The following is a 13,247-nucleotide window of genomic DNA, read 5'->3' as shown; positions in this document are numbered from 1 at the left end:
AGGCGACCCGAAGATGACGTGCATCGTATATAGTTTTGTTTTTTTTTTTTTTATCTGAACCAAATTTCTTTTTAAAATGTCTCTAGCGGGTAGTAGAAATCTAAACCCGATGAGGTGGCCATGACTTCTACGAGAAATTAGTAAATACCGAATAAATAAATACCACACCGTTGCACTAATCAACTTTTTAATACCACTAATTGCACTAATCACCACTTTACTGCCCATATTTGTATCTACGAACTGTAGGCATTGAATTTGCAAGGAATATCGACATGCACACATTTTTTACGATGGTACTGGTTTCGAGATATGCGCCATCACCTTTTTCTTTTTTTTAAAGAAGACATTGTTTTATCCATTGAAGCACAAAGGTAACTTGGACGCTAACGCATTTTGACGGACCCTTTGAATATTATCTCGAAACTGGCGTAGTTCTGGGACTTCGTTCCAAGTGGATACGCCCACAAACTCACCGGCTACACTCTTAAATTTAAATACGCCCTGCAAATATATAACCTAAAAAGTAAGTTTGTCTAGTTATGCTAATTATTAAATAATCATTTTATTACGCGTAGAAGATGGCCACCTCATCGAGTATGTATGTCAGTGATTGAAATTGTGGTATGTGCCGCAGGCAATTTTTTTTAAAGTTTCATGCAGCCGAAAAAAAAAAGAATAAGGAAGGTCTCTGGTATATAGACGGCTTCGCCCGCGTGACAACAGCAGTGAGCCTGTGGCCCAAGAAACTTCCAGTCGCGTTCCTTATCAATCCACTACGGGGCAACCAAAAGCGTGTTTTTAAGTATTTTAGAAGTATGGAAACTCTCTTTTTTACGTTTTAAGATAAGAGTAATGCGCGTAATCCCTAAATAGTTTTTGCATAACGTACGGCAAATTTCAGTTGTAAAATTGTGATTATGTACTGGGCAAAGGTATTGAAAACCTGTGGCCGCTCTTCTTTGCCCACACTCCTGCTGCTCGCCGTTGTCTTTTTTGCCCACTAAATTTAGTAGGCTATGTCAGTGGGCAGAACCTTAATCCGTCCAGTGCCTATGTTTGTAAACAGCGAAGTGGCAGAGGTTGTTCTTTACACGATGGCGCACACCAACAGTGAGTTTGTTCCATTGCTTCACGCCCTTCAGCCTCGAACTAAGCATTTCCTTCATCAACATCATCATCATCAGCCTATATTTATGTCCACTGTAGGACGAAGGCCTCTCCGTGCGATCTCCAATTACCCCTGTCGTGTGCTAGCTGATTCTAACTTGCGCCTGCAAATTTCCTAACTTCATCGCCCCACCTAGTTTTCTGCCGTCCTCGGACCGCGCTTCCTTCTCTCGGTATACATTCTGTAACCCTAATGGTCCACCGGTTATCCGTCCTACGCCATTACATGGCCTGCCCAGCTCCATTTTTTTCTCAATGTCAATTACAGTATCGGCTATCCCGTTTGCTCTCTGATCCACACCGCTCTCTTCCTGTCTCTTAACGTTAGGCCTAACATTTTTTGTTCCATCGGTCTTTGTGCGGTCTTTAACCTGTTCTCGAGTTTCTTTGTTAACCTCCAAGTTTCTGCCCCCATATGTTAGCACCGGTAGAATGCAATGATTGTACACATTTCTTTTAAACGACAGTGGTAAGCTCCCAGTCAGGATTTGGCAATGCCTGCCGTATGCACTCCTTTACAGTGAGCCTCTAGAGTCTGTAAAGGAGCATTTCCTTGCACCTGAACAAATCCTCCCACGCCTCTTGGCACATATTCACCCCGTTACCCGGCGAAGAAATCTCGCGACGAAATCTCACGATCATATCTGGCGTCGTGTAGCACACACGCGTGTCCTCGCCTCGGCAAGCCACGGCGACGCCGTCGGCCAAGAAGCGAGCGACGTTTGCTCTTGTAAGCCACTCACGCAAACGCTCGTTTTCGCCCCGTCGCGCTAGTTGAGTGCAGCACCGTAGAAACTGTGGCGGTCGCCATCTATCCACGAAGGCGATGCACAGAGCTGTTCTTCCGCACGTAAAGATGCTTGCCGGCTAGCCTGCGCACGAGTCGCCGTTATATCATCAACTGATAATTAGTTTTAGCGCGTACGTATAATGATTGCCCTTTACGGGATACCAAGCTATTGGCTGGCGTAAACTGGCTATGATGATGGCTGTTATTGGCGTCCCCCTTGAAACGAGGCGGTGAGAAATGGTCACCTATAGCCTGCTTGATCTAATAAGATTTTACTACACTTATCGATTCTAGCATTTTGACAGTTTTTTCTCTATCTTTTATTTCTTCATTAAAACCACTAGCTCTATATTTCACATATACCTATGTATGCGACTACTCTGGTTCTAGTCGATCTCTTTCCTGCCTCCCCCCCCCCCCTCCCCCACGGATAGTCCATTCGTCTGTTGCTTATGTCGAATGCTGACCAGATAACGCATCCGCCCGCTTTGAATCCAAGCGATTCAGGAAGGGAAGCAGCCGTTTTGATCTTGTGGCACAGAGTTTAATCAGAGTGGTCAAATAGCTATTATTGCAGTAACCAAACATGCTCTACTTAGCTGCTGGTGTGAATCGTCAGAAGCGACGCAATTGTCAGCTTCCTGTCCTTAAAACAACAACAACAAAAAAAAAACACATTTTCCTTCGGTGAGAACACTCACGTAACACAAAAACGCGTAAACGCGTTGCTGTGGGACAAAGTGTCGGAAGGACCTACGATATTGTTACCAGTCTATTCGAATGCCACGGCTTTTCGCGCTTCATTCGGGAGGGCGGCGCACCGCCTACTTCATGACCACGGTCGGCCGGTCGTAAGGAGCACAATAAGGAAGGAATAGAATCGAGCGAAAGGAATCGTTACATCGCAGCCGCCAAGATGTCACTACCAGCGTTGTCACTGCCGTCCCCGTCTCCGGCAACCCAGCATTTTAAGCGAAGCTTTATAGGCTCACAAGTGTCGGCGGTGGTGGCGGTGGTGTCACGCTGAAAAGTGGGCCGATCCTGGCGATAGTGCAGAAAGGGTCCAAGCTTAATGGCACATACCAGGGACAAAAAAGAAAAAGTGAAACAGAGAAAGGGAGAGACAGAGAGAAAGCAAGAAAGAGAGAAAGAGAAAGGAAGGAAGAAAAAAGAGAGAGAGGAAGACACACACAGAGAGAAAGAAATAAAGAGAGAGAAAGAAAGAAAGAAAATCACCACGAAGGTCAGATACACACACTAGAAGCTTCGCTTACCAAGGTAGATTACCTACCTTGGTAAGCGATTAGCTTACCAAGGTAAGCTAGCAAGGTTAGATTAGCTTCGCTTACCAAGGAGACAAGGTAGCCCCACAAGCGCCACTGTGCGCTAGTGGTCATCCAGCAATAACCGTAGTCAACGTTCTCCTTCGAGAATTGCCGAGATTCAAAGCGGATGGAAGCATCAACTGGTCAGCGGTCGTGATAAACAAATGACGTTTGCCGTATCTTTGGGGAAAAAAGTCAGGGAAGAGATTGATAGAGCTGGTGTCGTTACAGGCATGAAGGTATAGGTTTTACAGGCATATGAAGGTATAGGTTTTAATGAAGCGAAACAGATCAGAAAGAGATAGCTGAAATGATAGACTGCAATCGATTAAGTAATGCGCATTAGCTTAAGCAGGCTAGATGACTATTTGTCGTCGTACGGTTTCGAAGGGGATGCCAGTAGAAATCGTTGTCATCGTCATCATCCTGCTCATCTTTTCCTCCGGTGTTTCGTTGTTCCGTAAATTGTAATTCGCAGTCAGGAAACGAGCAGAAAACTTTGAGTCGGGTGGTAAGCCGTTTTATCATGAGAAACCGTGCTCGCGCGTGCATACACCCACAAAAATTTTAGCAGGTCCATGCAGGTATACTAGTAGGGAACGCACTAGAGGATGTTGCATCTTCGCTTCGGCGTTTATGCAAACAAACCCAGTATTTACCGTATCATGCATGAGAAGGTGCTTGCTTAGTCTACGTACATGGAGACGTTGCTTCTGGCACCTAAAGTCCCGACCGCATGCATGGCGTCGGCCTTTGGCTTGAAAACGCGACGTGCAGTCGCCGGACCAAGAGGCCAAAATAACGGGCTGTAGCATTGCCTGGCTACTGAGACGGGCAGGTGGCAGCAGCCGACTTCTATCTGGCGCGTATTCTGACTTAGGGCCTTCACTCACATGACGCACTTCTCACAGTCTGCAGACATGGTACGACACATAAGGTAATTATAGTGTGTAATGTATAAACATGTAAAACAAAGACAGACAGACAGACAGACAGACACAGACAGACAGACATACAGACCGGACGGACGGACGGACGGACGGACGGACGGACGGACGGCGACGGACGACGGACGGACGGACGGACGGACGGACGGACGGACGGACGGACGGACGGACGGACGGACGGATGGATGGATAGATGGATGGATGGATGGATGGATAGATGGATGGATGGATGGATGGATGGATGGATGGATGGATGGATGGATGGATGGATAGATGGATGGATGGATAGATGGATAGATGGATGGATGGATAGATGGATAGATAGATAGATGCATGCACATTGCTGCTTCATGTGTAGCATCTGCCACACTGCACGCATTTCTTCAGCGTGTGGTTCTCGCTGGCCTGGGCCAGATCCGGAGCCAAAGGCGAAACGTCCTTGGACGCCAGAGGCAAGAGAGCGAGGAGTCCGCGACGACGTCATTCTGCAGCCGCACCCGGCGAACCGGTCTCTCTTTTTATCATTATTATTTTTCGAGCGCCCCGACCACGAGAGAAGAACGTTTTCCTTTATGTGACGAGCGTGTGCGTAGCAGACATTCGCTTTCTGCTACAGAACACGGCCTGGGGCCCCGTCGTGTGCTGCGTATTTCTGCCCCGCTATATTGAAACACGACGCCCCTCAAATTACGGCGGCGCGTGCGATTTCTGTTTGAGGTTTGCCGCACCATGCATTTAGGTCTCGGCGAGCATGTCGGAAGTGGGGCGTGCGTCTAGGAGCAACCCTTGATGTTCGCACGCTTAAGATGAAGGGCATCTGCGGAACTTCTTACGAACGGCTTCTGTGTATTTTCATTTAACTGCCCGCGTGTGCATTACTACACTGAGCAGGCCACTATGTGGCATTCGGGGCTACGGCAGTGTCTATCTTCCGGGATGCTGTACGAGCTCCTTGCTGTAACTGAACAGTCGATGAGAAACGGGTATTTGATTGGGATCGTGGAATATCGAGCCTGCACGTAGTACTTGAACACGACAGGTTTTCTCCGCCGCCTCTTTAAAATGTTCCTTCGTGCGGAACGCGGCGCAATTGACACTTTACAGTGACGAATAGGGGGTATTCGAAATACCAAGTGTTAAAAAAAAATTATGGGGTTTTACGTGCCAAAACCAGTTCTGATTATGAGGCACGCCGTAGTGGGGGACTCCGGAAATTTGGACCACCTGGGGTTCTTTAACGTGCACCTAAATCTAAGTACACGGGTGTTTTCTTAGGTATATCAACTTGCAGTAAAGCGCTATCCGCCATTTTGCCGGGAAAACACGGGAAAACGAAACTACTTCTTCGTCAGCATAGCTACACACACTGCTTCTGCTTTCACCCGTGTTCTGTGGTGTCCTCCCATTGCAGTTCGCTGCATTATCCGTAGCATGGGGTTCGTGGAAACGATGGCAACAAGCTAGGCTTGCTTTCTTTATGGTAATAGGTTTAACAAAATCAGCGTTCCACTTGTCTCAGCGTTGGATCCAGGTTGAGGCTTCGCTTGTTCGACAACTATTGATCATCACAACATTTCACCATCATGTGAACCTGCATTGTTTGAATGACTCAATCAACGCAACTCCCACTACCAATTATCGATGTTTAGAGCAAATTTGCAGGCAGGTAAGCAGTCATAAAGACGTGTTTGGCGCTGGAATAGAGTGCTCAACTATGGTCTGTGGCACACACCGGACACGAAAGCCAACGGGCTAGCGTTATCGACAAGCCTTATTGTGGGGCAGACAAAGTGGCTGTAAAAACATGGTTCACAAATCAATGTTAGAGACGTTGGATATGCGATATTTCCGTTAATATTTATCCGCACTGCGAAGCAACCAAGTATATAAAACTGTTACCTGGAACAATAATGCATTTCACGGTGCATATAGTTGTGCCGACTTCTCGAAACCGGTGCTATAGGCAAAGTTTGTATCAAAACGTAACGCTTCGACTATTGACTGATTTCCGTTTTTAAATTACCAGATGCCCCCTAAAGTCAACAAATAAAAAGGTAATTACTAAAATCTTGATGAATAACAACCGTATTGGCGATTATATCGCGCGAATTCTGAAGCTCGCCATATTATTGCGTACCGAATTGGCAGGGCGCATTCTTGGGCTGTTTCCATCCAGGTAGCCCCTTTCATCAGCGTCGCCCAGACGGCGACAGTGCCCGACACCGACGGTGACGGGCAAACAAGCGCCCCAAATCGGCAGTGCGCATCCTTTGGGTGCTTCCCCCGACACCCCCTTCATCAGCGGTCGCCTACCTGGCGACGCGGCCCGACACCGGTTGTGACGCGGTGACCAAGAAGCTCACTTAGAAGCCACCCTTCGTGTAAGCGAGGACCATCGCGAAGGTCACTTTCCAAACCCTGGCAAGATGACCGTCACGGAGAGCAAGAAACCAAGTCGACGACTGTCGTGGAAGGAGTGTGAACCCCCCTGTTTCCAGATTGTCTCGTCTTTGTTTCGAAGGTCGGATATCAGAGGCGGAGTTCTGCGGACAATACGACCCCTCTGATTGGCCGCATCAAGGCCATCGAATGTCCTTGTGTAGGGAACTAGGGAAGACGACTGCTTTATCAGCGGACACATTTGGTTCACTAGGTGTGTCCTGACGTGTTCTCATGTGTGCTGAGACGTGTAGCGAGTCAGACAGTCAGAGTGCTCCTACATGGCGTGGGCTTCCATATCTGGAGCCACTGTTGATATTGTAAAGTAAACCTTTTTTTTCTATCTCTCTCTCCTACCCCCGGACGTATTCATCCCTATGGCTGAAGGATACTTGGCCAAAACGCTACCCCGAGTCCCAATAATATACTAATAAAATTGTAAACTAGAAAGTCGTCGCTGAAACACGCCGTATGTGCTTGGTTTCAAGCGGCGTAACAAGCCTCATTCATCTAGCTCATTCGCATATGGGAAGTGAATTCCTTTAAGAATTCTCGGAAGCCGCCTCGTCGCAATAAATTTCTACCAAGCGGCAATAATTCGTTTTACTGCCTTCTTTTTATGCGAGAAGAGCTATCCGGGACTTCGAACACGATTGCATTTCTTATGCACATTGCACGAGCCTCGATCTAGCCTGCAAGCTGGTCGCGGCGGGATCAAAGCCGTGCGATATATACGATATCGCGGCGACAAAGCAGCGATCATTTCACCGAGAACTCGCGAGTTGGCGATCCTGTTTCATCTTACGCTCAAGTGCTGCTATGCATCGTGGCTTCCACCTTTTTTTTTTTTTTTCGGAATGTGTTTTCCGGCTGATATTGACCCAGAAGCTTCCGCCGTTTCAACTTCACTCTCCGATGCTTTTCGATGGTTTATGTGGGCAGGCTTACCATCGTGCGGTGGATAGCTCGCTATAGCTACGTGCTTGAGTGCTGCTTCGCATCGCTGCGCGTGTTGCCTTGTTCACCCGTGCATCGCGCTGCGCTTCTGAATGACGACGCGCTGAACGTCGTATACCTAATGCGTTTGCGCTTCATAAGCTTTCCTGAAAGGGTACGCTTGGGCTAGGAAATTGCCGGCGATTCCCGCAAGAATATAAGAGATACGCCTGTAGCCATCGACCAGTAGGATGAAGTAGGAGTACAACTCATGCGGATGTCGATATATAACCATTGAATGATAATAAAATCTCGTAATGCTCTCGCAATGCAGTCACTGGAATTAAGCACGACCATATATGCAGGTTTTATTATTATTATTATTATTATTATTATTATTATTATTATTATTATTATTATTATTATTATTATTATTACTACTACAGTGGAACCCGGATATACCGAACCCACATATAACAAATTATTGTGTATATCGAACAATTCTGAAATGCCCTTGAAAATTTCTGTATAAAGTTTTTTATTTCATGTATCGAATTACCTATATATCGCACTTTTTTGTGATCCCCTTCAGATTCGATATATCTGCGTTCCACTATGTTATTATTATTATTATTATTATTATTATTATTATTATTATTATTATTATTATTATTATTATTATTATTATTATTATTATTATTATTCATTGTGATGAATGGGCGCTTGCTGAGATCCTTGCTTCGAAAGATACCGCGCATTCATTCTTCGCTGGTTCATTAATTTGTTCTCTCTTTCGAAATCTTTATTGTTCTTCTTTCGCCTCCAAAGTCGAACGTAAATGCTATTGCATTCGCACAAAAAGGTCCAACCCCGTCACAAGAAATCCTGGCGCCGAATTCACGAAGCTTTCCGTTCGTGAACGCCATCGGCCATTGGCCGGCCTCCTTGGGTAAAAAATAATGTCCAAGGCCACGATTGGCTGACAGCGTATCTCTTACCGGCATATTTAGCGTAAGAGCTCTTTCGTGAATACAAGCCCACTACAAACATTGGAATTCAGAGGCACTATAATTTGGAATAGCCTTACTATACTAATACTAAGACTAATGCAAGAGTAGCCCCGACCCTTTCGCTTTTCGGGCAAGTATAAAGAATTTACTCCACAAATATTCATTCATTCTATGATATTTTCTACCAAATTTTCATACAACACCTTACTGATTCCCAGCCTATATATATATATATATATATATATATATATATTTGATGAACTCCTTCTGTAATAATTCCATCAACTTGTCGCATCACTTATGCTTATATTGTTTAGATAACAGTGACTGTTTGATATTATGCCATATTACATGTTTATGTCTGTCCGTACTTGCGACCTTATTAATAATCTTGAAATATCCTTGTTACCCATGCTTGCAGTTTGAAGTATTTTTTTCATGGTACTAATATCGTTCGGGACCCTTTAACAAGTTTTGTTGGGTCCCGAAAAGTGTAGAAATGCAATGTACTATAATATATTTGGAAGACGCTTACGCTTCGCCTTTAAAAGTGGAACGCGATAGCGTTCAAAGATCCCTGAATGCTTATCTTGCTTCCCTGAAACTGCAGCTTTCTTCTTTCGCCACATTCGCCTGTGCGCGCCGCCACCGCTTTACGCTACCGAGGAGGCGAGCGCCATCTGGATGGTGTTTACGCAAGTAACCAGCCCGGGCACGCCGCTCTTGGTATATGTAGTAGAAATGCTGGAAAAGGGGTTTGTGTTTGAGTTTCCTCGTAACGGAATTCTGTTTTCTCGTACATTGAAATTACAATGCGACGCTATCATGTCTGTAGATTGTATTTAAGTGGCACTTTACGATGATTTCTCTGACGGATATTACTTTGAGAAATTCAATTGTGTTCACTAACGCCTCTGCGCGACGTGGAGGGCATGCGTGTCCTGTGTGGTTCGCTTGATTTTCTCCGCCACGGACGCCGGCACTTACGCCAACACCGACGCCGGATTTTCTGCGACACGGGGCCCTTAAGGCTGTCGCGTTAGAAGACTGCATTAAACTTCAAACAGTTTCCACGCTCCCACGCACCGCGCTCACTGGCCCACCAAAGGCAGCGTCTCTTAGCTTGCCTCGACCGCGAGTCAATAGGATGCACGACGAGTGTTGCCTGCTGTCCTTACAGGGCATTGCGGCAGGCGGCGACCCAGCCTTTCAGTCACGACTGCCAACATCTCGCCGGGCTTGTGTGTGGGGCGTATGAAGAGGCTGGCGCACCTGGCTTTAACGAAGCCACCTATGTCTCTCTCTGCTTCTAGCGAACGCAGCTCTCTCTATGCCCGGGTGGGTGCCCGTAGTACTCAAACGCTTCGTGGAAACGGGAACTACGAGGTGGGGGGAGAAGGGAGTACATGTGTTAGCTTAGGGGGCTGGAGCGAGGCCTTCTTAGGTCTTTTCCATTTAGTTCTTTTTTTTAATTTATTCTTGTTATATTCCTCCGGCGGGCGTCGTAATAAAGGGGGCCTGAAGATGCAGGCGGTGCCATGCAGGAGGCCTCTTTTCCTTGACTCTGGCTTCTATACAGGCATTTCCGCTTATTTGCCAGCAGAAAGGCGGCTCAGTAGTCGTTCAGCAGCTGCACTCGAAGCCACTAGACTCTGTTGCGGTACCAGAAAGTTTTCTGTACTTATTTGTCCGCTGAAATAGAGGTTGTACTGGATTGTATGGGACCCCTTTCTGTTACAATAAGGTCAAGTGGTTTTCTCTTATAGCAATAAGTACGGGTTCACTGATGTTTAAAAGATATCATTGTCCTATGTTTTACCTAGTTATTTAGGCTGCTTGATTTTGCCTTCTGTTGCTTCCGTAAGACGAAATACGGGGCGCTGGCCGATGAATCACTGAAAGAACACGTTGGAGCTGATAGATTGATTGATTGATGGGGTCCATTATAAATATCGCGTGATAAAATTTTCTCTGTTTTGTGGAGCATTTGTTACTTTTAATAGACTTACTGCTAAGCTGCAGAGTAATATAATGTACAATTTTTGCAAAGGAACGAACAAATTCAACACTGGGAGCTACGAAAGACGCTGTACTGTGGCACAGGAGTCTTCTTGCATTGTGCCTGAGCATTCGTGAATTTGACAAATGCATTTCGCATTTCAGTCGAAGTCTTTGAGGAATAGAGTGCGTCATTTGCAGCCGCTGACGCATCAATTCAAACATGAACCCATACCCGTGAGAAAGATTGACCGCAGAGAAGGAGATAATACCCTCAGTCGCAAGAAATGAAGGAAAAAAAAACGCTAAAAAGCAATACATTCGTTGGCAGCAGAACAATTGAATGAGATTTGACGTAGTGCTCAATCAAAGGGGACAAAAGTGTGCCACCATCGGCACCTCTGTAACAGCGCAACCTTCCGTACGCATCAATGAAATTATCGTGCTAATTTCCGAATCGAAGCCATGATGACATGATGATGACAATTTCCTAACCGTCGTTGACGTGTACTTTCTTGCTCGACGCGGCTGCAAAACTTTGACGCAAAGTGCGCAGCATTAACTGATGCACGCTGAAAAAAAAAGGGGGGAGGGGGGGGACGCCGTAACCGGAATGAAAGAGGAACATAATTTAATAAAAGATGGTGGCGTCTGTCTCGTTAGATGCCCGACATGCAACTTACGATGATTAGTGTTTAAAATTATATACAAAAATTAACTTAGGAACAAGAAGGAAAACTAATCACTATAAATTGAATATTCGACAGACAAAACCGAGTACGAATTGAAGAACAAGGACTATTCGGTCCGACTTCGAAATTTCGAATACAAACAAAAATGTTGAATGCAAAGAAAATATTGCGGATTCTGTACTAATCTACATGTCTCATTACTAACGAGACACGTATAGCTTATTACTAAAATTCGCATCGTTTCCTCACAGGCAACATTTTCTTCACCTTTTTCATGTCGGGTGCCGGAACAAATAAGGAAAAAAAGAATTGTTGCAGCTAAATCTCTTCAGGGTCTCCTTGAATCTGGCTCTGAAAAAAAAATTGAAAATCGCTAGCTAAACTTTACGCTTAAAAAAGCAAATTCTTGGCAGCAGAAAGGTTACTGCGATTGGCATTCAAATGGCGATGCAAATGCAATTTGGTGACGGGAAATTCGTTATTGGTGGAGATTGTAATGAAGATGTATCGTTTTTACAGAGCTTACGTTGTCTGTTAGGGCACATACCTATAGTGTCGCAAGCTCGTAGAGAACTTGTGTCACTCGGAAGAGTGGCGTACATACGCTATATATATATATATATATATATATATATATATATATATACATTGTTACGGAAGGATAGGAGGAAAGAGAAGAAGAAGAAGATTGAGAGACACTGGCTGCTGCGTGTTGTTGCTGGTCAGCCATTTTGACCACGCTAACCCTACTTGTGTATATATTGTAAATACATCCAGTCTATACTGCCAACATCCCCGTAACAATATATTGCCCATGAATGCTACGCGCATTAAAAAGCACTAGATTGACGAGAAGGGTTCAGTTGTTGTTTCAACGGAAGTGAAACGCGAGCGTTTTTGTTGGCACAAGTGCTCGTGCTCGAGCGCCGCCTCCTTCGTATCGCAACACGACAGACAAAGTGTATCAACGTGTAACGTTTTAGAGCAGCCCCTTCCTCAGATGGGTTCGCGCGTGGCTGGGATGAACGCACTGGCGTCTTGCTCGAGAGCGCTGTCACGGAGTGGGATGACATTTACGAGGCCATCCTCAAGATCTAAAGAAATACTTTCGAGCTGTGACACGCGCTGCAAAACAGAGTTTGAAGTTTGAGTTCATTCATACACAAAACATAAATGCATAAATCTAGTATACAGACGAGGGTCCTAAAGTATTAATACTGGAAACGGGACTTGAATTTACGACAGGAAATTTTTATATCGGCCAACAGTCCCCGATTATTCGCCTCGTAGCTACGAAAATTGAGAGCTTTAGCCTGCACGCCATCTTGTGAATATATTGCACATTGAATTACCATCGCAACTGCACCACACTCTATGCTTAGCTGCTGTTGTAAAGGCGTTTCCGCCAACTATCGTTAACGTGTGTGCTGCCTTTCTTTTTTTTGTTTCCCCTTCGGTGAAGACACTATTCCGTATGCTATTCCCATTTGCGCAAATAATACTAGAACACTTGGTGATAGCAAGATCTCAATCGCGGTGCTTCGCTGAGTCACAACGCGTTAAGAACGTTTTCTTGATGACACGGTTGTTCTCGCCGGAAGCGAAAAAGAAATGTCACTTTGTACCATTGGTTTTTGCTGGCGTTGTCGTTAAACCAGCAGCTCAGCTTTTAATTCTTTGTGCTTTATAGTTTAATTTGGTGCCGTCAGATGGCGACACAATGGTTCCGCGCCACTTTATCCGCTCCTCTTGTAATGTGTAAACAGTTATTGTGCACGGGCAGGTAATCCATGCTCGTGCAACTTGAACGAGTTTCAGCGGCGTGGTGATTGATAACACGTCGAAATAGTCGAAATAGAGGGATGGCGGCGTTTTTAGACGTGTATCTTACCTACCTCTGGCCACCAGAGCTGCTGCCGTCAGCTATGCATCCGGTGTTC

The 13,247-nt window shown here is 45.5% G+C and overlaps 1 protein-coding gene across 1 annotated transcript in view; it reads left to right on the top strand.

Annotated features, from left to right (window-relative positions):
- Positions 1-13,247, top strand: part of LOC119464599 (diacylglycerol lipase-alpha-like) — a 219,523-nt gene that overhangs the window by 56,689 nt on the left and 149,587 nt on the right. The gene's annotated exons all lie outside the window — the stretch shown is intronic.

This window comes from Dermacentor silvarum, chromosome 9, assembly GCF_013339745.2.
Source record: "Dermacentor silvarum isolate Dsil-2018 chromosome 9, BIME_Dsil_1.4, whole genome shotgun sequence".
NCBI lineage: Eukaryota > Metazoa > Arthropoda > Arachnida > Ixodida > Ixodidae > Dermacentor > Dermacentor silvarum.
Note: the sequence above shows the minus strand (reverse complement) of the source record. Positions and strands in the feature narration are given on the sequence as shown.